At 40.6% G+C, this 25,900-nt stretch overlaps 1 protein-coding gene across 2 annotated transcripts in view; it reads left to right on the top strand.

The window, feature by feature from the left end:
* FMN1 (formin 1) overlaps window positions 1-25,900 on the top strand; it is a 442,344-nt gene that overhangs the window by 42,281 nt on the left and 374,163 nt on the right. The window lies entirely within an intron of this gene.

The raw sequence follows: 25,900 nt of genomic DNA, 5'->3' as shown, positions 1-25,900 counted from the left end.
TAAGCACAAATTGACTTTATTCCGTAGGTCTCTTTTACTTATGGGTTGTTACTGTTACTGGTATAGCATCATTTCTTATGTAAAAGGTGCTAAAGAGCTCATTTGACTTATATACTTAATGTGATTTAAAATGTTACATGAAAATAATTTTGTGGATTCAATAGGACCAAAAAAGACTGTGTAAAAGAAGCGCCACTCCAGTATTCATTACATTTTCTAGGTCGTTGTGGCCAGAATCTCAGGGTTTTATATGCCATTGTGCAGGTTATGTGTTCTGTTTCAGAGTTCCTCTAACAGCATGTGGGCAATGCTTTGTCTAGGGAATAGCTCATAATATGATAGACAGTCTCTTACAGGTTAGAGCGAACATCAAGTGCAATTTTTGAGATAAAAAATATCTATCTAGAGAAGAGGAGCTTCAAAGCTTTTTGGTAATTTTGAACTTGTGAAATTTTATAAATCTCTCTAGATCATTGATCCGGGGGGTAGAGTTTTAAAAATGTGGTAAATGCTTTTCATCTTGTTTTTTGCAATAAATCTTGTTTTGATAAGATTTGCTACTTTCATAACCAATATGCTTCACCAGGAAAGTCACAGAATCGTAGATTTTATATCATGTATCGCAGAACCCTAGTGATGAAAATTCTTTCTCCTGTCGGATGCTGAGGACTTAGAAACACTTGACAAGGACACTCTCTGAGATTATTAAGAGAGAGATTTCTGGAAGCATGAGTGTAGAATATCTTAGTTGCCTTAACTCCAAAAACTGCAGAAACTGTGCATTAAATACATTGCTCTTTAGTAAATCCTCTTTTTCTTCAATGTAGGATTATCTTATTATTTTGCCCTTTTTCTGTTTGAAAAATATCATAAAAGCTCCAGTGTATCTGGATCAAGGCAGGCACACAGAGCACATTCAGTTTCTGTTGGAGACTGACCGTGAGCCCACTGAGTGACAAGTTGAATGGATGATCACATGTTCCTTTGGCCTCTCTGTGCAATCACTCAACATTCCCTTTACTTTGGCCTCAGCCTTCCATTGGGACTTCAGCAGCACTTTCAGGAGCCAGTCATAAGAACTGTAAGGATCTCCTGTGCTTCTAACCTTATAAAAGAAGAGGCTGGAAAAGGGAAGGAGAGTAGAAGTGGGTAAGAGCTTTTTTTCTGATATGGGTAACTTCTCTACCGTGGAGACTTCCTATAGGGCCTCCAGCCATTACCTCCTATTGGCCCTACTTTGAAAGGCATGAGGGAGGGAGTTCCCCAGATAGTACCTCTGATTTGTATCCTCTGTCTAGTTCCCTTTTCTCTCTTGATTTTCCCTTTCCTGTCGCCATGAGTCCTCTTTATATTCTGAACCCTTCAGTGACTCCTTGCAGCTGGGAAGCCCATACAGGGAGAAGTTTCCTGCTTCCAGCTACCTTTGTCTTTCACTTCATTTCTCTTCCCACCTAAACCCAGAAGAAGGCTCAGAGAGTTCCCAGCAGTCCAGAAAGAGGGGTGAATAATTCATTTACCATCACAGTACAGTGTCCCTTTATCTGAACCCAACTCCCACCTTTCTCCCAGGTTAGCTATTAACCAGATTAAGTTTATGGTCTGTGGACATTTATTTCCTATGGAAATAACATCTAGGTTTTTTTATTGAAGTGATGTCATTAAGATTATTGAAAGCTCTCATTAACTGCTTAAGAAAGAGATTAAGTCTGGCAAAAGTAATCAGATCTGTTTCCAGTTGGAAGACTCTTCAATGTTAGAGGCAAGTAGTAATTCCCAGGAACCAGTGAAACCCACTTATCCTTGTTACAAGACTAAACAGTTAAAGCTGACATTACCATTCATGCAGGATGTAGCATAAGGATATCACAGAGGCCAGTGATGCACCTTCTACTGGCTTTGTAATTTCTTAGCTTCTCATTTCAAGGATGATGCACGGGAATCTCTTACATAGTGGTGATAAAATAGGGAGTATACTAACAAGAACTGGTAGTCAGGTTTTTCTTCTCCTGCCTCCTCCCACCGCCAACCTGGAGATTGGTTTTATAGTATTTTATTTGGGGGATGGAGACTGATGTGGAATGTTCCCAAGCCTTTGTGGAGTACGGTCTTCCCCCAAACCTTGAGGAACTCTAGTTGTGCTAGCCTGCAAAGCAGTGTCCTTGGGGCTTGGTGCTAGGATTCCTTTCTGTTTTGCTTGCTTTCATTTACCTTTGATTCAAAGTAAACCCTTTTAGTGCCAGAAGAATCACAAGGAGCTTGGCTCACCATACTTGAGAAATGCCCAATCTTTAGTGTGCTCTTGAGTAATCCTGTGGTTGTTTTCCTTTGATTGAAGTCACTGATGTGGTGATGGAAGCATATGCTCCAGGCATAGTTCTTCCTGATATTGAGAACTGAGAATCTCTTGATCAATTCTTGTGCCCATGAAAATATGTAATTAATGTCAACTTATTAAGAGTTAAGAGGCATACATGAAATAAACTTTATTTACATGTGTAAACCCCTAATGCTACTGTCAAAGCTTTGATTTTCTCTGTGGATATACATTATGGGAAGTAAATATAAACTCTTCCCATATTAGTATTAAGGTTTGATGCAATTCCAATAAAATTGTAAAGAAGCGTCACAACATTAATAGATATATGCAGCCATTTAAGATTACTACAGAAAGTATGTAGTACATAGAAAATTATCTAAAATTAATTCAGAGGGAAAATAGGACTCAAAAATTGCATCAGCCATATTCTACCCATATAAAACAAATACAGGAATTAAGTTGACATAAAGTATGTTGCTGTGCACTTTTGAGAAAGTAATAGGATCCCGATTAAAACTCTGTGTAACTATGACCTGGCAATCCCACTTTTAGGAATTTAGCCTACATAAATTTATGTACCAATAAGAAATTAGGCATAAGGATGTTTATTGCAGCATTGTCTGTAGTTGCAAAAAATAGCTAGAAAAAATTTGAATGTCCATCATTAGAGAAATGGTTAAATAAATGATTGTGCATTTATGCTCTGTAATATTATGAGGCTGTTCAGAGTACTGATCTAGATTTGTATCTATTCGAGTTATAAAATAATATATAAAATGCTCTCAGTTTTTGTAAAACAACTATCACCCCTCCCGATATATAAATATATATGTTTGGTACAGGTTCGAATATCATGGAGATGGGTGTGGAAGAACACTGGTTAGGCTGTTAACATTCCTTATTGAGGGTCAAGGCAGTGGAGGTGGGGAATGAAGTGAAGGAGAAAGATGCGGAAGCGTTGGAGAAAGGCATTAATTTTATTTCTCTTTACATATTTTTATATTGTTTCTCTGGTTGTAGTGAATATGTTACTTTTATGATTCTTCAAGAGTGATTTAACTACTTTTATTTTTTAAGAAAAAAACAAATTCACCACCTAGAGTGCTTGTGTGTGGGGTCGGGCGTGAGGAGTACAATTATAGCTAAACCACACTTTTCTATGTTTTCCCCATGTCCTTTGAGGCAAGAATTTTAGCATTGAGAATACATCATTGTTACAAGGGGAAATGTAGGTTGTTAGAGAGCTGTAAAAGCTGCGCCCAAAAAGCACTAGTCCAGGAGTTAGGGATAGGATGAGGATAGAGCATAATCCAGAAACCAACAGAAGAAGGCAATTCAGAGAGGCCCTTGCATTATTCACAGTCCTGAGAGGAAACAGATACCTGCAAGGCTGAAGGCACAAGGGAAGGCGTGGTCACTGGAGCCCAGAGAGGGTAATGGAGGGGACCCTCTGTCAGGAACAGTGGTTTGTGGTAGAGACACCCAGCGGAGAGGAAGCTGTGGGGATAAATATCCTGGCCTCACTCTCCTCTGGACCACTTCCTGTAAACCTCCTCTAACTGAACCAACCAGAAAGCAGGGTGTAAAGGAGCCAAACCAGGGGCTGTGGTCTACGGGGTCAGCCTTCCAGGGCCAAGAGCAGGTTGAGAAAAATGGGGAGTGGATCTGGAGGAGCTGATGGGAGTCTGGATGATGGGGATGAATTATGCCATAAAGAACAGGAAAATACTGTTGCTTCTAACCCTCTTTGAGGGAGTTACTTCGGTAGAATGACATCTATGAGTAGATTATAAGAGGCTGAAGATGAGTAGGTGATAAGGAAGTGGAAGTAGTGGCTACAGTTTTTTCCCTCCCATTTATTAGTGAATGGATGTGAAAGATGGGATGGAATTTTAAATGAGCAACAGGGGAAAGAAGAATGTGTGTTTATGTGGTATAAGTTTTGTTATAGAACAGTGGTAATCTTAATACTTAAATGATTATTACAGTGTTTTATTTCTTTCTCATGTGACCTTTCTCCTCTAAATTTGATTAGGTCGACCATCTTTTTATTGTTAAAAGTTCATACAAAGAGAAAGTGAATTAGAAGTCCTGGTAATATGATTTTTAGTCCATGGATTCAGAAACAATATCTGTATTTTTTTTTTCAAAAAACAACACACAAAGCTCTTAAAATTTAACAGTGGTTGAGATCCCATTGTGCCTGCTTGCTTTTTGTGTAAAGCATAAAGAGAATTTTAAAGAGTGCCTTTTCCAATTATCTCAAATTAAGAATAGCTCACTGGCATGTGAAATACGAAATAAATGTTCTACTAATGAACAATTTGTATTTTAAGGTCAGTTTCTGTATGAAATAAATGAGTATTTTTCTCATTTGTTTTGCTTTTTAAAGGGGAATGTGATTTAAAGGCTGGGACCATGGCCAAAATCTGATGTTTTAAAATCCCAAGCCAGCTCTATGCCTGTGCATTTTCCCCCAGATTAAGATTGAATTATGCTTTGAGGAAAACACCTTCCACTGGATTGCTTTTCACTTGTCTCTATTTTTGGATTCAGAGTAGAAGATATAAAGCAAGGGTGGCAGTCTGTGGCCTTTGGCTATGCACAGCCTTCCGAAATAATTCCAAAGATGTGTATAAATAGCAGAATAACACCATGATTAAAAGTAACAGCCACTGATAAATGTAAAAGAGAAAACTATTTTTTAAAATAAATAGATATTAAATTTTAGAGACTAATTCGTTGGATATATTTGTTAACTCAACACTCTGCCTCATGGGATTATTGGTTGGGACATTAGAAAAAGACAACCTTTTCGGGTTGTAATTGGATTACAAGTATTATATCAAATTGCTAAAGCAGAGTACTGAATATTGAAAGCATATATTTTGTTTTCTTTCTTTTTTTTTTTTTTTTTTTGAGATAGAGTCTCGCTCTTGTTTCCCAGGCTAGAGTACAGTGGCGCGATCTTGGCTCACTGCAGCCTCCGCCTTCCAGGTTCAAGGAATTCTCCTTCCTCAGCCTCCCAGCTAGCTGGGATTGCAGGTGTGCGTCTGGCTAGTTTTTGTATTTTTAGTAGGGATGGGATTTCACCATGTTGGCCAGGCTCGTCTTGAACTCCTGACCTCGTGATCTGCCCGTCTTGGCCTTCCAAAGTGCTGGGATTACAGGGGTGAGCCACGCTTGTTTTGTTTTATTTCTTAGGGACTCCTGAGAGAGAGCACTTTTTGAAAACGGTAGATACCACTGCGGCCCCACCCCCTTCCTCTTTATAGCTGTGAGCAGATAAATGACTGTGGTGCCGATCTCACTGTATTTGCTTTCTGATTACTTACAGGGATAGTGACTTCTGTTAGAGAATTTTGAAATTGGAATCAGACCATATCTAATGTATCTTTGTGGCCCCTGGGCTGTGATATTAGGTCATACCATCCCCTTGGAGTTCCTCTGTGTGTCCCGGCAGCTCAGCCTCCTATCATGGCATGTTCTGGAGTTTATTCCCTCTCATGGAAGGTTCTAGGAATTTTTTTTTCACAGTCATGGATTGTTCCAGTACATTGAAACAAGGGCTCAGAGCCTTATAGAAAAGAACTTGAAATCAGGTCAGAATTGGAATTCAGAGATGTATAGGATACAGACGGATTTGAGGGGTCCTGGAAGGATGTTGGATAATAGGGAGGAACAACAAACTACTGAAGGAAAAGTACCACGAGAGAACACTTCTGGGCCAGAATGTCTGTGGACAAACATTTCCTCATCCTCCTAGGAGGGCCCCTACACTTGAGGAATAAGGAGCTTTGGCACAAAGAAATGAAAGAACTTTATCATCAGAAGCCCAACAGTTTTTCAGTGTTGAAGAGCTGTTCAAGAGAGGTAGGGACTTCCTCTCTTGAGGACTGGGTTTCACGCTAAGCAAGTGAGTGAGGGCTTCAAACACTGAGATTCAGATTTTTGTATTAATAATTCATGGTATATTCCCAGTTACTCGGGAGGCTGAGGCACGAGAATCACTTGAACCAGGGAGGAGGATGTTATAGTGAGCCGAGATCACGCCACTGCACTCCAGCCTGGGTGACAGAGAGAGACTCCATTTCAAAAAAAAAATTTCATGGTAATACAATTTTATTCACAATAAAGTCACAAATCAGTTCATTCAGATTTCACATATTTTTTCTAAAACGTTGAAGTTTTTAGTTTCAGTTTTGTGTTTAGAAGGAGAACCCAGAAGTGCTCCTGTGACTGAGTAAAGCTGTTGGTTTCCAGGTGAGCCCAGAGGAATTGTGGAGAGTAAAAAAGGTGTGCAGCTTGGGCCTCAGCTATGTTCTCCCTCGGATTCAGACTTGTCGGGGCATGTCTGGATAATTTGACAGTCATACCCGTCCAGAGTCTTCTGCTTGAGTGCTGGGATGATCATCACAGGACAAAGCTCATCTTAAGGAAAGCAAGAATTTGAGCCACATCCGAGGGTAGCGGCTACCACGGGGAGGGACAACACTGAAAATAGCATGACGTATGTTCTCCAGATTTTCTGTTGCGCCAGCCCCATGGACTCTTGCCTGGAGACAGGGAGAGAGGACTGCCATAAAAAAAGCAGTGTGAAAATATAAAGAGTAATGTTACTAAAATTTCTTTAGGACATTGAAAGCAAGTTCTGCATAACAGGATGTACAGACTTGGGGAAGCAGAGTCCCTATTGGAGGTGCTATGGAAGCACGGTGTGAAAGGGCATAATGAACTAGATTTTATCCCGTGTGGTTTTATTGATGGTTGAATGAATGAGATTTTGTCTTATCCCAAGGAGAAGCGGGAGAGGTAGGCAGTTGTGCCTTGGGCAACACATCTGGCACCTTTGACTACAGCAGCCCTGGTGACCATTTTGGAAGCATCAAGAGGCACCTTGTGCAGCCGGAGCAAGAGATGAAAGCACTGATGAGGAAGAAGGATTACATCCATGAGCACACATGATTTCTAGAATGATTCAGGAGAAACTGGTGTGGGGGAGAGGGAAGCACCAAAATTGGTAGTCAGTGAAATACCGATTTTGTAGCTTGTTATTACTCCCCTGATTGCAGTTGCTGGAAGGAATTATGTCAAATTTCATAGCGGTTTTTTGAGAATCAAATGAAATAGTATCAATGAAAATAGTTCATAAAACACTTTTTAAAATTAGCTTTATTATAATTACACATCATTGCTGGTTCATAGGGGCAGAAAGGATTTTAAAATCCCACTCCTTTTGGTATTTTCCAGTGATGAAATGATGCTACAAAGAATAGCTCACAATGAGTGGTTTATTCTATGTGGATTTCCTGATTTGTTCTTGATTAAAGCTGCTACATTTGCTTCTGTGTTTTTTAAGGCACTTATTTATATAGTATCTTTATTGATATCTTATTGTTTTGTGTAGGTTAATATTGGATTTCTTTTGTTTGTTTTTTTTTTTTTGAGACGGAGTCTTGCTTTGTCGCCCAGGCTGGAGTGCAGTGGCGCAATCTCGGCTCACTGCAAGTTCCTCCCCTCGGGTTCATGCCATTCTCCTGCCTCAGCCTCCGGAGTAGCCTGGGACTACAGGCGCCCACCACCACGCCTGGCTAATTTTTTGCATTTTTAGTAGAGATGGGCATTTCACCGTGTTAGCTAGGATGGTCTTGATCTCCTGACCTCATGATCCACCCACCTCAGCCTCCCAATGTGCTGGGATTACAGGCGTAAGCCACCATGCCCGGCCTAATATTGGAATTTCTACCTAATTTGCATTAATAAAAAAACTTGAGGGCAGAGATCATATAGGATACCTCTTAGGTACTCCCCACAGTGTCTAGCTTCAAACTGGCTCACTCAGTAGCCTTTGAATTAAATCAGGGTTTTAAAATTTTCTAAATTAAATCAAGTCAGAAAGGAATTGGAATGGTATGTCTGACTACTAATGTCATTTCCATGTGAAATCTTAAAGGATGAAAGAGCAAAAGAAAAGAAAAACAAAGATCCCCTTTCTTCCTCCCAATCATTTCTGAATCACGTGAAGTCACATTTTCCCTCTTCAAAGTGTTCTCAATTTCTGCATCTAATAGAAATTTTGTCCCTCCTGATTTCCATATCATATTTTTATCAAGGCAATAGGTTTTGGACCTCAATTATCTGCCTCTTATCTATATTTTTATAATATTAACTCAGTGATTCTTCTATGATAAAGAACTTAATCTTTAACTCTTATCAAGCTTTTGAATATAGGATCTTATCTTTTACTTTGGATGCATGCTTTGCAGTTTCATAAATAGTAGATTAACAGGTACTGATTCTTTTAAGAAAATTGTGATTGTTGACTTTAATTAAAAACAACCTTCCAGCTTACAGTGATAAGGCAGTGGCTGCAAGCGACAACTTGTCCTTAGGAGTAGTCAGACAGGATGATTGGGAATTCCTGCAGCTGACATGCCACCCAGCAGAGTAAAATGGGTTTGCCTTGCTTTGTTCTTGGTGTCCCATCTTCATTTGGAACCTGTTTCTGCTAGTGATAGAACACTTCAAAATGGAAACAGATGTCTCTTTATTTTTGGTTTTTAAAAATCTCTCCTCAAAGATAGCAGTGGTATCACATTCATCATTGTATACCTTGGTCAGTTACTGAAACTGACCCATGACATATACTCAGTAAGTGTTCTATTGAATGAATGAATAAATGGATGGATTAATGATGAGAGAACTTAGTCTGAAAACTGGTAACAGGGACACATTTTTCACATTTTTCCTATGTTAAACAATGAAACTGGTTTCATGCCATATTATATGATTATTATCGATGTTAGATGCCGTTACCCTATTTTGCTAGAAAATGGTTTTTTTATTTTTTATTTTTAACTAACCTTGAAACTATTCATCTCTGCATGGGTTTGGGAATCTAAATGTACTCAGAGATGGGAGTAGAATTAAACGGAACTTGGGTACTCAAAGTCAAATCTTTTTTGAACAAAGAAACTGTTCTTTTAAATGGAATAACTTTACAACATATGATTGGCTTTACCAGAACAGACAGCTTTACATTTTTAAATGAGACTTAACTTCATTGTAAAATCCAGTTACTGAGGGGCAGTCAAGTGATCAAACTTGAAACAGAAACCAGAGGCGGTTTAATGTTTCATGTATTTCACTGGTCACAGATTAACCGTGTTGCATTATCCATGATCAAAGGACAGCACGTCTGAACCAAGGTACATTTTATAGCCCAACACATTGGTGAACTAGAAGGCCAGGCAGGGATCTGTAACTCTTGTAGGCTGTGATTCAGGGAGTTCTGCAAGGCTCACCTGCTGGGTGCCTAATGCCCACCATGGAAGTTTCCCTTCTGTGTAAGCACTGTTGCTAGAAAACTTGTGTATAATGCAGATATAAGTTGAGGTCATGTGATTGGTTTCCAAAAGCTATGTACAAAACTCACTATAAGTCATTATATTAATATGCTGATAAAATTCCTGCTATTAATATTACCTAGCAGAGCAAGATCTTTACAGAATGGGTATGGGATGGGTTTCCAAGAGTGGAAGTAGAAGTCAGGGTATCACTGGCATGCCACAAGACTCACTGCTGCTCTCTGCCCTCATGGGATTTTTTTTTTTAACAGCTTTTTGGCATCCTGTATCAAATTTAGAGAAAAATTGAAACGGCGAGAGGTGTTAGGTGACAGAATCACAGCTTGTTAAATTTTCCTAAGTTAAATGGAACAAGATTAAACTCAAGAGGATAATGGAAAAATCCTGCATTGAGATTAAACTATCCACCTACAAGGAAAGGACATCAGGGACCTCAGTTTCTGTTTTAGCTGACAGCATATTGATTTTGAGCCAGTGGGGTAATGTATAGCTGTTGAAAACAAAAAGTCAGGCTACATTAGAAATAGATATTCATATCAAGGGAGAAAATGTGCTATTGTACTTTATAGAGTCTGATGAATCTGGAGTTGTTGGTATAGTTATAGGTACATATTTGAAGGGCATTATTGACAGATTAGATTATGTGTTGGTGACCAGGATGGAAACATATCTGAAAATTATTTCATGGGGAAAAGAGTTGTACTAAACAGAGTAGTCCATGTATCACAATGTCAAAGTGATACATGAGCAAGATGGTATAGTGTATGCTGTGTGTGCCACTCAGATCCCCCTTGCAAGACTAACACCCTGTTCTCTCCGCTGCTGGGGGCATTGCCAGCCAAAGGCTTATAGCTGAGTGCCTCCCCAGGAGCTGCCCTCTCCAAATGGGAGCTACCTCTGCCATTTTGAGGTTCTATCTGAAGTGTCATTTGCAGAGGGCAGTTCCTGGGAAGGTACTCAGCTGTAAGGGCGGAGGTACTCCCAAGATTACACCTTCTCCTCAAGCGCAGGCCTGACCAATGACTTATCTGTGTGTGAGAGTACGGAAGCTCAGCACCATTGCCTTGTGTAGGGCAGTTCTGAAGGGCCATCCCAGTCTCCGTGCTCCCTACATTATCACCTGAGGCCTCTGTCAAAATTGCATCTTCTCCAATCCTGCTTCCCTCACTTTCCCATAGGTGTTGCTCCAAAGAGCACTCTCCACTAAACCTTCTGCATGGAATCTCTTTTCAGGGTCTATTTTCCAGGGGATCCTACCTGTGATGGGTGACATTATGTTACCTCTAACAGCTCCAATTATTTGTAATGGGAGAGGATAAATTATTTGATGAATGATGCTAGGACAATTAGTTATCCATATGGGGGAAAAAACAGTTGGATGTACCTTATGCCATGCACAAAATCTATTTCAGGTGGATTTTGAACTGAAATGTGAAAAGGAAAACTTAACGGCTTTTAGAAGAAAATATGGAAGGATTAGGAAAGGGTTTCTTAAAGCACAAAACATAATGAAGATTACTGGTGAATTTGTCTACATTAAAATAATATAAAATTAAAGGAAAAGCATTCGACTTCATTTAACAAAGTAAGAAGAAAAGCTTGGAGAAGATATTTATAGCTGTTATGACTGATAATTAGCATCCAACATTTGTAAAGAAATCATATAAATTAATAAAAGAAAGGCAAACTACCCAGGAGGAAAAAAATGAGCAAAGGAGATAGTCAATTCACTTATAAGAAAGTCTGAATGATGAATGGAGTATATAAAAATATACTTAGCCTCACAAGTAATTAGGAATATGACAATTAAAATAAGATCCTAGTTTATACATATTAGATTGGAAAATATTATTTCAAATTTATATTCTACCTTTCTTTTCTTCCCCTTCCTTTTCCTTCCTTCCTTTAGTTCTGTGCCTTTGCACATGCTGTTTCCATGATAAACTTCTCATCTGTCAAGACCTAGCACACATGTCATTTTTTCCATAAAGCTCTCCAACTTCTCTGGTTAGAGTTAAGCATTTCGTTTTTTATATTCCAGATATTGCTTCGTGCTTCTTCCATCTTAAAGCACTTGACATTGTTGTAATTATTTGTTTACATGTGAGTCTGACACTAGATCACCAGCTCCTGGGTGGCAGGAATCATATAATGTTTCTCTGTGTGCACGTGGCCTTGATCGTAGTGTCTGATACCTGAGTCATGAATCAACATCGGATGCGGGAATCTGTCGTTCCTTGCCCCAGTGGCTCTTCCATTAGAGCAGACCCCTTCAAAATAGGATCTGAACTTCAGACGCTCTGTAATGGTTGCTTTGTTTTCTTTTTTGATGTACCCACTAAAATTAGTTCAAGGGCAACTTTATTTTTGAAGAGTTCTTAATTGTTCATCACCTGCAGTGCAGCATATGGTTGAATGTGTTTCCCGCTCTCAATTTAATTAAAGGGGATAAATGGGTAAGCTGTGTGTGTGTGTGTGTGTGTGTGTGTGTGTGTGTGTGTGTGTGTGTGTGTGTGTGTGTTTAACCATAGGTGGAAAATTGCATAGGGACAAAATAAATTTTATTTGTCTTTGTTGTTAATTGCTTTTCTTTCAGGGATATTGCTGCTTAGTTGCATCATCAGGATTTATTTTTAATCCTAAAAAAGTGAAATAAATATACTTTGCCTAGAGAGAGAAAATATGTTAACATATTTTAAAAAATAAAATATCTCTCCCTCAGGAAATTTAAATTTTTGGAAACATACACCCTAAAGACATTTGAAATTTTTCATATCTTTTTAAAAAATGTCAGTGGCAGTTCTACACACTCCACATAGGAGTATATGATTTAGTTGGTATTTGTCGCCTCTTAAAATGATAATTAAATAGTAAAGGTGAAAAGGATCCCTTGGCTCTGTGCCTTCATGTTATAGATGATTAAAATGAGGTTCCATCTGAAGTATCATAACTGTCTATTGGTGGAATATGCTGGATCTTCTGACTTGAATTTTGGTGCTTTCCTTTCTTCCACATTCTGTTCTACTACCAATTTAAAGGTAACACAAAGCTTATTTGGATCTTTAGTGACATTGAGTTTCAATAACAACAGCTACTTAGGTATTTATTTGTTTATTTATTTAGAGATGGAGTCTTGCTCTGTCACCCTGGCTGGAGTGCAGTGGCGCGATCTCAGCTTACTGCAACCTCCGCCTCCCAGATTCAAGCGATTCTCCTGCCTCAGCTGCCCGAGTAGTTGGGATTATAGGTGTGTCCACGCCCTGCTCATTTTTTGTATTTTTAGTAGAGACTGGGTTTCACCTTGTTAACCTGGATAGTCTGGATCTCCTGACCTTGTGATCCACCTGCCTTGGCCTCCCAAAGTGCTGAGATTACAGGCGTGCACCACCGTGCCCGGCCAACAACAGCTATTTAGGTATTTATTTTGAAACCCTTGAAACTTCCTCAATAAGCAATTGCCTGGTGGCCTTCATAAACTTTATAATAGATTTTCATTAGCATCTGAATTCAAGGGGATACACAACTCCATTTCAGTGCAATATAATTATTAGACTCATAGTCAATATGGATTAAGAGGTGAAGTTCTCAAAAATACATTTAACGTCTACTTTTTCATTAATTAAGTTATGATAGTCTGTTCAGTGTCATAATCTTACATAATTATTAAAATATCATTAGTAATATCCCCAGACTGGAAAACTGTGGGCTTGGTATGGCCAGTGTGTCTCTGATCTTCTCCTAGTCCTCCATTCACCAGGAGAAGAGATTAGACGAACCTACTCATCATTACTTCGTGAAGAACTTCTCCAGGGTCTTGAAATACAAGGAGCTTTTCAGGTTAGGTCAGAGATAGTGAAGGGCCAGAGCAGACTTTGGAAGGATGCTGCTCCTAGCCTCTGCCCTGAACTCTTTGTTTTCCTTTCCCACTACTAAGGCCACCATCTCTTCATGCTGGGAGGGACATAGCATGATGATGTGAACCGATATCTGAGGCAGATTGGAGCCCTAAATCATAGCTCTCATACTTAGAAGAACCCTGTGTTTTAGAATAATCAAAGCTTTGTTTCAAAGCTGTGTACCTGGTTTAATGAAGACAGCAGTAGTATCCTCACTTCCAGGAGGAGTCAGGTTATCTAGTAACCCATGAAAATACAGATTTGCTAGGATAATTCAAGCCTCTGTATGCCCACATTGAGAGGTTAGACAAGAGGAAGGTGGCAGTATCTCGCTGGGAATGTTGAGGGATGTGCCAGACTGTCCTCAGGGAGAGATGTCAGAGGAGGAGATGATGGGAATATAGGGACACCTGCATAGGCCACATTACATTAGCAAAAGGGAAGAAAAATGAAACTGAATGAAGCTAGTGAGGATAAGGAGCAACAGCTGCAGAGCCCAGGGGCCAAGAGTTGGTGATGCATTTCACCTACTCATCTTTAGGTTACTCGACAGAAATCTGATTCCCTCAAGTACAGGCAGTCCATGATAGTGTTCCTGCTGACAGAGCATCTCCTGGAGGCCTTTTCCAATGTTTATCTGCTCATGTGCCTTCATCACTTTCGTTTTCCTGTGTCATAGCAGGCAGTTGTGCCTATGGATACTGGTTAACAAATAGCAGTAACAGCAACAGCAGTCCTTTATTCTTGTGTACCAGATACTGACTTGGACACTTGACAAATATTGTATTGAAGCCAAACCATAATGTACACAATAGTTATTATTGTCTCCATCATACAGAGGAAGAAATGGAAAGTCAGAGAAGTGAAGTGCATGGCCCATGTCACCCAGCTAATAAGAGGCAGAACCCAGAGTCACACCAGGTCTGGCCGACTGCAGCTGCAGTCCCTCATCTCTTCATGACTCTGCCTTGTAACAGGGGACGGGTTGAAAACTCAGAACCAGAGCAGAAGGGCAATTTGTTGGGCAAGCTGTATGGTGGTGGGTTCTTTAAGAAACCTCAATACCTGATGCTCCCCTCTTACCTCTGATGTCTGTAATCATGTAGAGAAGCCATATCCCAGTGTAAAGAAATGTGCAAGCATTTTACATAGTATGTTGAAAGGAAATACATTGTCCAGTTTTGGTAGGAAAAGTAATTTCTTGTATGGAATCTGAATAAAAATCAGAATCCTCTCCTGGGAAGAAATGTGGACACTTCTTTGGTGATATCGTTAAACATTATCCTCTGAGCTCATTAATCTGGGGCTTTACTGATCACTCATGTCTTACTCTTTGGGATTAGTTTGGAATCATACAGTTTTCCTTTTTCCTCTTAGAAATATATATAGCTACTCTTCTCATTCAAGGTAGGCTGAGGGAACTCTGGAATGCTTCTAAAACTCCTACCCTGGCCTCTTAAGTAGAAGAGGCAGATGTAGAAGAGGTGATTTGCTACTGAGTGCAGGCAACATTGAAGGTCCCATGGCAACAGGGAATGGGGAAAGGCAAGGGTGGCATGGGCTGAAAGCCAGCTGTGAATAAGAATCCCCAATTTCAGTGACATCTGTGGGTACACACTTTATTGCTTACCCAGAACTTTTACATACATTGTTATCAGATTCTCTTAAAAATCCCTGTTTGGGGAGGGTATGTTTTTCTGTCTCCTTTTTTTTTTTTTTTTTTTGAGACGGGGTCTTGCTCTGTCGCCCAGGCTGGAATGCAGTGTTGTGATTTCGGCTCACTGCAACCTCTGCCTCCTGGGTTCAAGCGATTCTCCTGCTTCAGCCTCCCAGGTAGCTGGGACTACAGGCTCCCGCCACCATGCCTGGCTAATTTTTGTATTTTTAGTAGAGACAGGGTTTCACCATGTTAGCCAGGCTGGTTTCAAACTCCTGATCTCAGGTGATCTGCCTGCGTTGGCCTCCCAAAGTGCTGGGATTACAGGCATGAGCCACCATGCCTGGCATGTTTCTGTCTACTTTAAAAAATTATTTATTTGGTTATGTTCTACCTCATTCCAGAAATCATTTAAGGGACTTGCATTCAATATAGCAGATAAAATACCTTTAAAACAGGTGATAGAAATTAAAGAGAAAACATTGTTTTTAGGATTATATTGACCAGCACAAATTTATCTTGACTGATGACACATTTCAGAGCCAAACCCTGTAGAACCATTACCATGATCCTTGCTTCTGTTTTCAGGAGGAAATAACTACAACATGGTTCATCAAAAAAAAACCACTTGCTTAGACATTTTCACCCTGAAATATGTTATAAAATTAGGAAGTGGGAGTTTAAGAACTGTTCCATAGTCCTATTTGAAGCTCTTCCCAAACACGTCTGCCTCTGTGTTTATGGTTATATGTCTTTCTTGTCTACGTGGGTAGACTGTATATATGCATAAAAATGTGTGTTTTTCATATTCTTCCATGAAATTTAAACCTCTCCAAGACATGTGCTTTTGTGCGATTTTTAACAATCCTGTCTCTGAAGCAGATAATGACATCTCTCTTTGAATAAGGATGGAGCTAAGACTCAGAGAGGGTACCTTGCTAAGTAAACAGCAGAGGGACAACATTGATGTTAGATCCTCTGTCCTCCCTTTGTACCACATTGTGATGTCGTGGGGATAATTTCAGTGGCCATGAAGCCATCTGCTTTGAAGTTAAGTAGTGAACACGGCTCTATCATTCTGATTATTTATATTTATATCTGCAAAAGCATTCAAAACATTTTTTTATTCAACAAATAGTTATTGAATCCCTATCATATATTCATCATTGTTCTAAGTATAGTAGACACAGCAGTAGACAAAATAGACAAAAGCAAAGATAATTCCTGTCCTCATGGAGCTCACACTCATTCTAGAAGGGTGAAGACCAAAACATAATCAGCAAATTGTATGCTGTATGTACAGCAGGGCATTCGGGTGATGGGAAAAGACATTCCATGGTTTTTTTGGTTCGTAGAATAGAACAGTTAGTATTGGTACGCAATGCACGATGAGAATTCTATCCAGTGTTAAGTAATATATTTTAAGAACATTGCATAACCTTGGGGAAGTAACCTAACTGATTCCACTAGCATTCCAACAGAGAGAGTCCCATCTTACACAGTCCTTGCCAGCCAAGCTCTCCGTTTCTCCAGCTTCACTAACCTCTGCCAAGAGCCCTCCTTGTTCCTGAGGGAACTGCTTTTCTCATATTTCAGAAGGACAGTGCATACTTGTGTCAAGCTGAAAGGGATCTTTCCTACTTGATGCCAGCAAGAAGCAGTGCCAGGGAAGACAGACTGACAGAGCAGACATTCTCCTCCCTAACTGGGTTATTCTGTGCTGTGCTGTGCTGTGGCTTATCTTATTTTGAGATCTTCCTGCTGTTGTCCAGTTTGTACCAACATTTCAAAATCAATATTCTCTTTATTTTTAGGGGCACATCTTTACAAAACAGGACTTCAGAAAAAGGGTGAGAGGCTAAAGACTCTCAAAAGGTTACACTGGCCTTTTGAAAAAATAATTTATGTAGAGAAACTTCTAGTGCAAGGTCCTCAAATAGTTGTATATTTAACATCTAAAGTACGAGTCAAACATTTTGTGTGAATTTTGACACTTAAAAAAACATTCCTTGGGAGACCAAAAAAAGCGGAGCTTTGGAAGATAATATGAAGGGAGAAACTCAAAAAGCAAAATATTTCCCATGTATAGGCTACCTTTATTTTAGCTGTGAAACATTGTAACTCAAAATGTTCTCCTATGTATTTATTTATTTATTTTTGAGACGGAGTCTCACTCTGTCACCCAGGCTGGAGTGCAGTGGCGCAATCTTAGCTCACTGCAACCTCCACCTTCCAGGTTCAAGTGATTCTCCTGCTTCAGCCTCTTGAGTAGCTGGGATTACAGGCATGAGCCACCACGCCTGGCTAAATTTTGTACTTTTAGTAGAGATGGAGTTTTGCCATGTTCGCCAGACTGGTCTTGAACTCCTGACCTCAGGTAATCTGCCCACCTCGGCCTCCCAAAGTGCTGGGATTATAGGCGTGAGCCACCGCACCCGGCCTTCCCTTTTATTTTTAAATTTTTCAGAAAGTGAGATAGCTGAATGTCAGAGAGGTTAAGCAACTTGTAGGGTCATAGTTCTTTTCTTTCTTCTCCTTTCGGTGCTCTCCACTTGACTTTGTGGCCCACAGCCCAAACGTTGGTTGTGAAGCTACCCCAATCGACTGCTGTTTCCCCTGATGTCTAGCAGATCTAGAACTCCCATATTGCAGCAGCCAGGTGCAAGGTGAGGTGATGAGGCAGCTAGAGAACTTGTTTTGAAACTGCATTTACATGTCAAACACACACTTTTTATTTAGATTGTTGTTCATTGGGTAATTTGGGGTGAGGTGAGGTGGAACTGTTACCTCAGCATTCTCCCCCGCAACTGCCTCCTGAGACATCCCTGGGCTATCCAGTGGCATCCTTGCCACAGTTTTGTCTCTTTATTTAATCGTTATGTTATTTTCTATAATCCCACTTAAAATCGTAAATTAGCTGGGTGTAGTGGCTCACACTTGTAATCCAAGCTCTTTAAGAGGCCAAGACAGGAAGATCACTTGAGCCCAGGAGTTTGAGACCAGCCTGACCAACACGGCAAAACCCCATCTCTGCAGAAAATACAAAACATTAGCTGGGCATGTGTTGTGTGCCTGTAGTCCCAGCTACTTGGGAGACTGAGGTGGGAGATCACCTGAGGGAGTTCAAGGCTGCAGTGAGCCATGATTGTGCCACTGCACTCCAGCCTGGGAGAGTGAGACCTTTCCTCAAAATAAATAAATAAAAAATAAAATGAGACGTAGAATTAATTATCTAATTTTGTAATTTATTAGGTCTACTTATCATTTTATAAATGGCTGGCATGTCTTATAAAAGCTTTGTGGTTTGAACTTAGTATCCTGGACTAATGTTTCACCCATAGCACAGGTTGGAAGTAGGCACACCTAATTGTGCTTTTCTGAACTCTGAGCAAATAGTTTGATACATTTGCCCTTAGTTACATTTATTATAAAACGGGTAGAAACGTTAATGTTCCTTCCATTGTCCCAAAGATGTATCAACATGCCCTTGTGGCTCTTAGGATCCTTTGAAGAAAGCATTCATACTTACAGTTATCATTAGCCATAATTACAGAAACTGTGGGGTTGAGAAGGTCATCTAGCCTCATCTCTAGTTCTAAGCCAGAGTTCCAGAGAGTGACTTTCCTTAGGCCAAGTAGCTAATGGGCACCAGAGCCAGAATTAGGACACAGGTCTGTAGCACTCCAGTTAATGCTCTTTCTTCTACAGTTCTATGGCCCTGTTCGTACTCTTTGGCCCAGCAATTTACAGAGAACCATAGATCTGTGTTCATATTGTGAGAGTTTCCTTAGAGACCAGAAGACTGATCTCTGAGAAGCTCAGGGACTGTGTCTTGCTCAGAGTCACAGAGGCTGTAGGTGCTGGAACTGGGACTAGAGACCAAGTCCCTGACTCCCAGCGCACTGTTCTTTCAACCACACACTCTCCTTCTTTATTGATGGCTGTGCCTTGGGAGGGTTCTAACTCATAACCTAAAGATCCCCATGAACTCAGTTGCATAATCCTCTCTTCCTTGTGAGTTGAACTGTTGAGGGACACACAGTTCCATGTAGTGATGGTACCTGATGTGGGAGGCAAAGAGATGCAGTGCTTGGCCCCCTATTCCTGTTATAAGTCTGTGACTTGGGGCACTTCTGTAGGCCTGGGTTTTACAAAGCGAGGGCAATTAATTAGACATTCCTTTCTGTTCCAGAATTCTGTGGTCCTTTCCCAGGCATGTATGTTTCTTCATGTTTTGTCCAGCAGAGGGGGGTGTGTGCTCACAGACTAACAACCCCTTTGGGCTTCTCCAGGTTGGATTATTGTGGAGACATCTTGAAGATGTGGTCAAAGAGGTACAGGTCCAGTCAGGCACGTGCATGGGAGGAGCTAGAGACAGTGATGGAAGAGTTCAAGTGGCTGTGCTGTCTGAAATTACAAAAGGAAATTAAAGGTGTTCCTAGGAAACAAATCACCAAGGCCCCCGAAGTTCTTTTAGGTTAATGTCTCACCAAGAAGAAGAATAGGCTGGAAAGCTGCAGGTTTGGATGTTCCTGTTGCAATTCTTCCCTCTGCTCTGAGGTGTGGTGAGTATCCTGGGTATAATACATGCATATAATATTAATACTGCAAACGACCTGGCACTTTTCTGTGACTTACAGAGCTCTAAATCAGCTCTGGTCTGAGGCCCCTTTTCCAAATGACATGATGTGGGCTACATTGGAAAGAAATATAGTATTCCTTACAGCAGCCAGTTGCACACAGGCAGCTTCTTTACACCTGAAGCCTATGTGCTGAGTTCTGAGAAAGACTAGCTGATTCTTTCATCTTGAAAGTGATAGACTACAGTGGACCAAGGTAGAGTACTCCCCCACACACCAAAAAAAAAAAAAAAAAAAGAAAAGAAAAAGTAGTACAAGAGAGTGGGAATGAGAAGTGTGGTTACAGAGAAGCTGAAGCTGTTGAGTAGTTTTGGAGAAGTGCTGATTTATTGAAAATACTCAGCTGCTTATATTTGGTATTATTAGAATTGAGACAAGCATATTACAGCCAAGAAAGAAGAAGGAAGAGGGGGAAGGGGAGACAAGCTGAGGACTTAGAGAGTGAGTAATGGGAATAAAGGAAGGAGGGAAAAGAAAATTCTTGACTTTCTTCCAAGCCAGCTGTGGAAGATATTATTTTAGATCCTTTGCCTAACTGGGCTGAATGATTGCCCCAGGTGGAAAGGAAGGCAAAGGTGATTTCAGGGCACTTCCTGGGACTTGACTGCCTTTATCTTGTTCTTGTTCTCTCCTTCTTGTAGAGAGAGTCAAAGCAGGTGTGGAAAAATAATGATCCGTGCTATTCAGACTAGTATCTTTCTCTGGGGATCTTAAAATGCTTTTATCACATCTACTTAAACAGCATTTAATAGCATGGTAGAGATGTTTCACTCACTTGAGGCTGGATTGCCCTCAGAGTCCACTTACCTAGTAAGTGTTGACTACACCTTTGTACTGCACTTTTCCAGGGCTCAGACCTCCCCTCCCCATCAGTTTCCTGATGGCCTATCCTTATGGCTGCTCAGGCTGGTTGCTTTGAGGAGGTGGCCTACAGTGATGTTATCATCTCTCTGTATGAAACTCACAGTGGGGTCGTTGTATTTTTGAAGGATATTTCCTGCAGCAAACACTTGGTGTTGCATATTATTACGTTCACAGTTTCTGAGAGATCATGAAGAATATGCAGTGGTCTGGGCCACACTGACACACAGTGAGAAAGTATATCAATGACTAGTTATGATTAGAGATTGTTTTCAACACTTGTTTCTATCTTCAGCTGACATTTACTTGTTCAGAAAGAGAGTCATAAAAGTCAATAAAAATAATAACCATGCACATCTGCACATCCTGATTTTAATACAGCTTTTTTTTTTTTTTTTTTTTTTTTTGAGATGGAGTCTTAACTCTGTCACCCAGGCTGGAGTGCAGTGGAGCGATCTCAGCTCGCTGCAGCCTCTGCCTCCCGGGTTCAAGTGATTCTTCTGCCTCAGCCTCCCGAGTAGCTGGGATTCCAGGTGTCTACCACCACACCTAGCTAATTTTTTGTATTTGTATTTTTTGTATTTGACCAGGCTGGTCTCAAATTCCTGACCACGGGTGGTCCACTTGCCTCGGCCTCCCAAAGTGCTGGGATTACAGGCATGAGCCACCGCATCCGGCCTAATACAGCTTTTTACAGTTTACAGTGCTCTTTCATAGACATTGTTCTATCTGATTCTCCTACCAAGTCTATGACAACCATCGCAAGTATTGTTTGCTCTACAGATGTAGAAACTGAAGCCCAGAATTGAAGTAACCTCGGCTAAAGAAACACAGCCAGTAAGAAATAGAACCAAATCTCTCATCTGGTTTTTCTCGGTACAAATTTTAAAAATTATAACAGCCCCAAAATAAAATAAATAGAATTAAATCAAAACATCTTAATAGACAAGCAAATGTAAATGTTTTGACTCTAAAACGAATACAGACTCTAATAATATTCAGTGTGGTATTACATACATACTGGAGACTCAAATTATTTTTAAAACTAATACATAAAAACTGCTCTGAACCCTAAAACTCTGAAATGATCACTTAATAATTTGGGCTTTTGAAAATGCATATATCTATTAACAAAATTGCCTTATATCACAGCATTTTCTTGTCATCAAAATTGCTTAAAATTAATTTTAATGTTTGCACATATTCCAGTGGATGAAATCACCTTAATTTTTTAAACCTTCTTATCTCATTCCTAGGTTGCTGATCTTTGCTATAATAAACTACAGTGCAGCCCACAACTTGTCTCAATCTTTGTTGATATTTCTACATTGTTTCATAAAACTGATTCTTAGCCCTAAGCATTTGAAAAAAGTGTCTATATATTTAGTTTTGAAGTGTGTATATTTATGTATATACATGTAGGGCAATATTTTGAGTTCTGTACAGTCTTCTGAACACAATTTCTCCTCAATTACATAAATAGTTGTAATAAATAATGAAAATAGAAAGAAAATGCTAGCAGGGCAATCTTAACTGGCATAAGAGGAAGGTTTTCTGAATTTGCAGGAACTTGGATCAAGAATTAAAAAATAGGCTGGGTGTGGTGGCTCATGCCTGTAATCCCAGTACTTTGGAAGGCCAAGGCGGGTGGATCACGAGGTCAGGAGATTGAGACCATCCTGGCCAACATGGTGAAACCCCGTCTCTACTAAAGTACAAAAAAAAATTGGCTGGGTGTGGTGGCGTGCGCCTGTAGTCCCAGCTACTCGGGAGGCTGAGGTAGGGGAATGGCTTGAACCTGGGAGGCGGAGGTTGCAGTGAGCTGAGATTGTGCCACTGCACTCCAGCCGGGGCAACAGAACAAGACTCTGTCTCAAAAAAAAAAAAAAAAAAAAAATTGCTAGTCAACTTTTCTGGTCGGAGGTGTGAGCCGTGGAGGCAGTCTGGTTATCTTACAAAATGTCTCAGACTTGGAGTAAAGCCCTGGGTCCATATCTTGGCTCTGCCAGTGATAGCAACTGTGTGACCTGAGCCACCCTCAGATTCAGTCTCCTCATCTGTAGGAGTGAGGTGACACCCACCACAGTGGACGGTTGTGGGACTCATAAGGTCATGCTTATGGAGGTGTCTGGCATGGCATGCATGCCAGGAAGTGGGCATCAGCATATACCAGTTTAACCTGTCAGTGGAAAGGTATGTTAGAAATAGGAAGTATTTCAACTTACCCATGTGCAGGTACTGAGAAAGCTCTCAAAGATACCCAGATTTCAACAGTGTTTTGGTAATCTTACCACAGTTATTTATACACATTGCTACACCATTCTCACATTTATTTCAGCTCAGTTAAGTTTAGTGATTTACTCATTTGGAAAGAAGTATGGCATACTATATTATTTATATTTAAAGCACATATTTATAATCTGAAGTTTCTAGATTTCACTGAGTGGTTTCAATTCTTGTCCCCAAATTCTGGTAGCTAACTGCATTGTGGTGTTGCCTAATTGATGTTTTCACCAAGAGTTATATTGAGCTTTAAAATATTGAGAGGTGAAGCCAGCTGGGCTTCTGGGTGGGGTGGGGACTTGGAGAACTTTTCTGCATAGCTAGAGGATTGTAAATGCACCAATCAGCGCTCTGTGTCTAGCTAGGGGATTGTAAACGCACCAATCAGCATTCTGTAAAAAATGGACCAATCAGCACTCTGTAAAATGGGCCAATCAGCACTCTGTAAAATGGACCAATCAGCACTCTGTAAAATGGACCAATAAGCAGGACATGGGTGGGGCCAAAGAAGAGAATAAAAGCTGGCCACGCACGCTAGCCTTTGCAACCGGCTGCAGTCTTCTTTCGCTTGGTGGGAGGTTTGTTATTTTGCTCTTGACAACAAATCTTGCTGCTGTTAACCGTTTGGGTCCACACCACGTTTAAGAGCTTTAACATTCACCGCACCACCTTTAAGAGCTGTAACACTTGCCGTGAGGGTCCGCGGGTTTATTCGTGAAGTCAGTGAGACCACGAACCCACCGGAGCATTCGGAGGCACCATCTTTAAGAGCTGTAACACTTCGCCACGAAGGTCCGCGGGTTTATTGGTGAAGGCAGTGAGACCAGGAACCTACCGGAAGCAAGAAACTCAGGACACGGCATGTGTTTACATAAAATATCACGATGTTTCATTCTCAGTGTAATGAGTATGAGAACTTGCATGAGGCTTTTTATAAATGGACCTTGCAATGTCGTAGGAATAAAAATTTTCTTAGGAGGTAGAATGATTTTGTTGATTAACAAAGGGCGGGCACTTGGAGTCTGGAGAGAGGCTGGTGAATCTTTGAGATACTTAAAGGATCAGGCCCGGAATCAGACCCCATTGATGGTCTGGCCTAAGCAACAGCCAGGGTCAAATTCCCAACTGATCTGCTTCTAATTATTGCTCTCTGAGGATGTTGGAAATTGTGGCCTTTGGTTGCTCATAAGTCTGCTTTTTGCTTTTTTTTTCCCCAGAGCAATTTGTTTGCTTTTTCTATTTCTCCATCCTACTTCTGTTACATTCGCTCCTGCTCCCATCACCATGCTGTCTCCTCTCCCTTCTTCCTCTGGCCTCATTCGTGGTTTCTTCTCCCATCTTTCTTGTCATTCCTGTCACCTGACCTGCGTCGTGTCTGGGCATTCTGCTATGATTTCTCTATTTTCCCCTTCCCCCGTTGCCCTTCTGTTACCTTCCTTTCCCTTTCTTTCCACACTCCTGTCCTGTTGCTGCCTCTTCCTTTTCTATTTCCATCTCTCTCCGTTTTGTTGTAGAATGAACAGAGGCATAAGATCCTTCGGAAACACAGCACTGTCTTGTTTCTCTATTACCAATAGAATTTTTCAGGGAGGCTGAGGAATGAGATCTTGGATGTGTGGCAAGATGTAGTTCTCTACAGACACTGCAAGTAGATGTGGCATTGGTTTCCTCTATCATTACAGTATAACCTGTCTGAAATCACAGGTTCAGCACAGCTTACGTCCAAAGAGGGTTTCACAGCCCCAAGTGGAAGCTTCAGTTGGAATGGTGCTGAGTTTGATTGGAAAATACTTGTGTTTTAACTTCTATCTTGGTTGAATAGCTTTAGGATGCTTACAGATTGGTTTCTGTTTTAAAAGGTTCACCATTGTTTAAAAACTTTATTCAGGTTGAGTTTAATAAAAACAGTTACACTTGGGTTTCATTTAGTAAGTAAAAGTTATCTATTTTTAGTGTTTTATTTACAGTTAGATGTAGGTTCACTCATTAACTCAAGTAAATAGTTGTTCTGGTCCATCCTTTGAGACTGTGGTGAAGTGGGTGGTCTGTGTATGAACAGAATGAAATTATTTAGAGGGTTTTAGAGTCCAGGTTGAATGTGGAGAGGAGCATTAACCGTGACATTACTTATTTGACGGATTCTTGTTCTGAAGAATAAGGAAGGAGATCTGTGGTTTAGGTAGTGATGATCCGACCAGTTGATTTTTCTTGAGATCGTATTTTTGAAGAGAAACAGATCTGGCCTGACCACCTCTCTGTTTGTGAGAATGTAACATGGGAAGTCTGCTACTCCTTGTTAACAGGATCCTATCTCGTTCATCACTCCCCCAACCAGCTCCTGATACAGTGCCTGGAAAACAGCAGAAAGCTCAACATGTCTTTTTGCAACATGCATCTTGCAGTTTTCTCGAACTCCCACATGTAGTCATGACAGCATCTTGCAAGCCGCTCCACAGTCAGCCAAACACAGTTCTTTGTCAGGAATCACCTCACATTTAATCAAGATGAAACGTTTATCCTACTTTGCAGTTATACAGCCACAGTTATTTATGGGTATCAGTTTTCCTTCCCAAAGTTTCAGAGCCAGAAGACTCACCAGGAAGGCGGATCCAAAAGAGTTCGGGTTTCATGGCCCTGCAAACTGGCTGTTACAGTAATTTGTCTTCTCTCCTTTCCTGAGTTTCTGCTCCAGCCTGCCTGTGGCGTACGTTGCTCTTTTATCGCCTTCGCTTCCTGTCTGCTGAGTTGCTTCCATTCTGGGCATGCTGCCAGGATTTGCAACTAACACTTCCGCCCGTTTCCTACTGCTTCCTTTCTTTTTTCTGGTTTACTGAAGAATGGGCAGAGGTGCTAAGAACTCTAGCTGAATCTATGGAGTT

The sequence above is a fragment of the Pongo pygmaeus genome, chromosome 16 (assembly GCF_028885625.2).
Source record: "Pongo pygmaeus isolate AG05252 chromosome 16, NHGRI_mPonPyg2-v2.0_pri, whole genome shotgun sequence".
In the NCBI taxonomy this organism is placed as follows: domain Eukaryota; kingdom Metazoa; phylum Chordata; class Mammalia; order Primates; family Hominidae; genus Pongo; species Pongo pygmaeus.
Note: the sequence above shows the minus strand (reverse complement) of the source record. Positions and strands in the feature narration are given on the sequence as shown.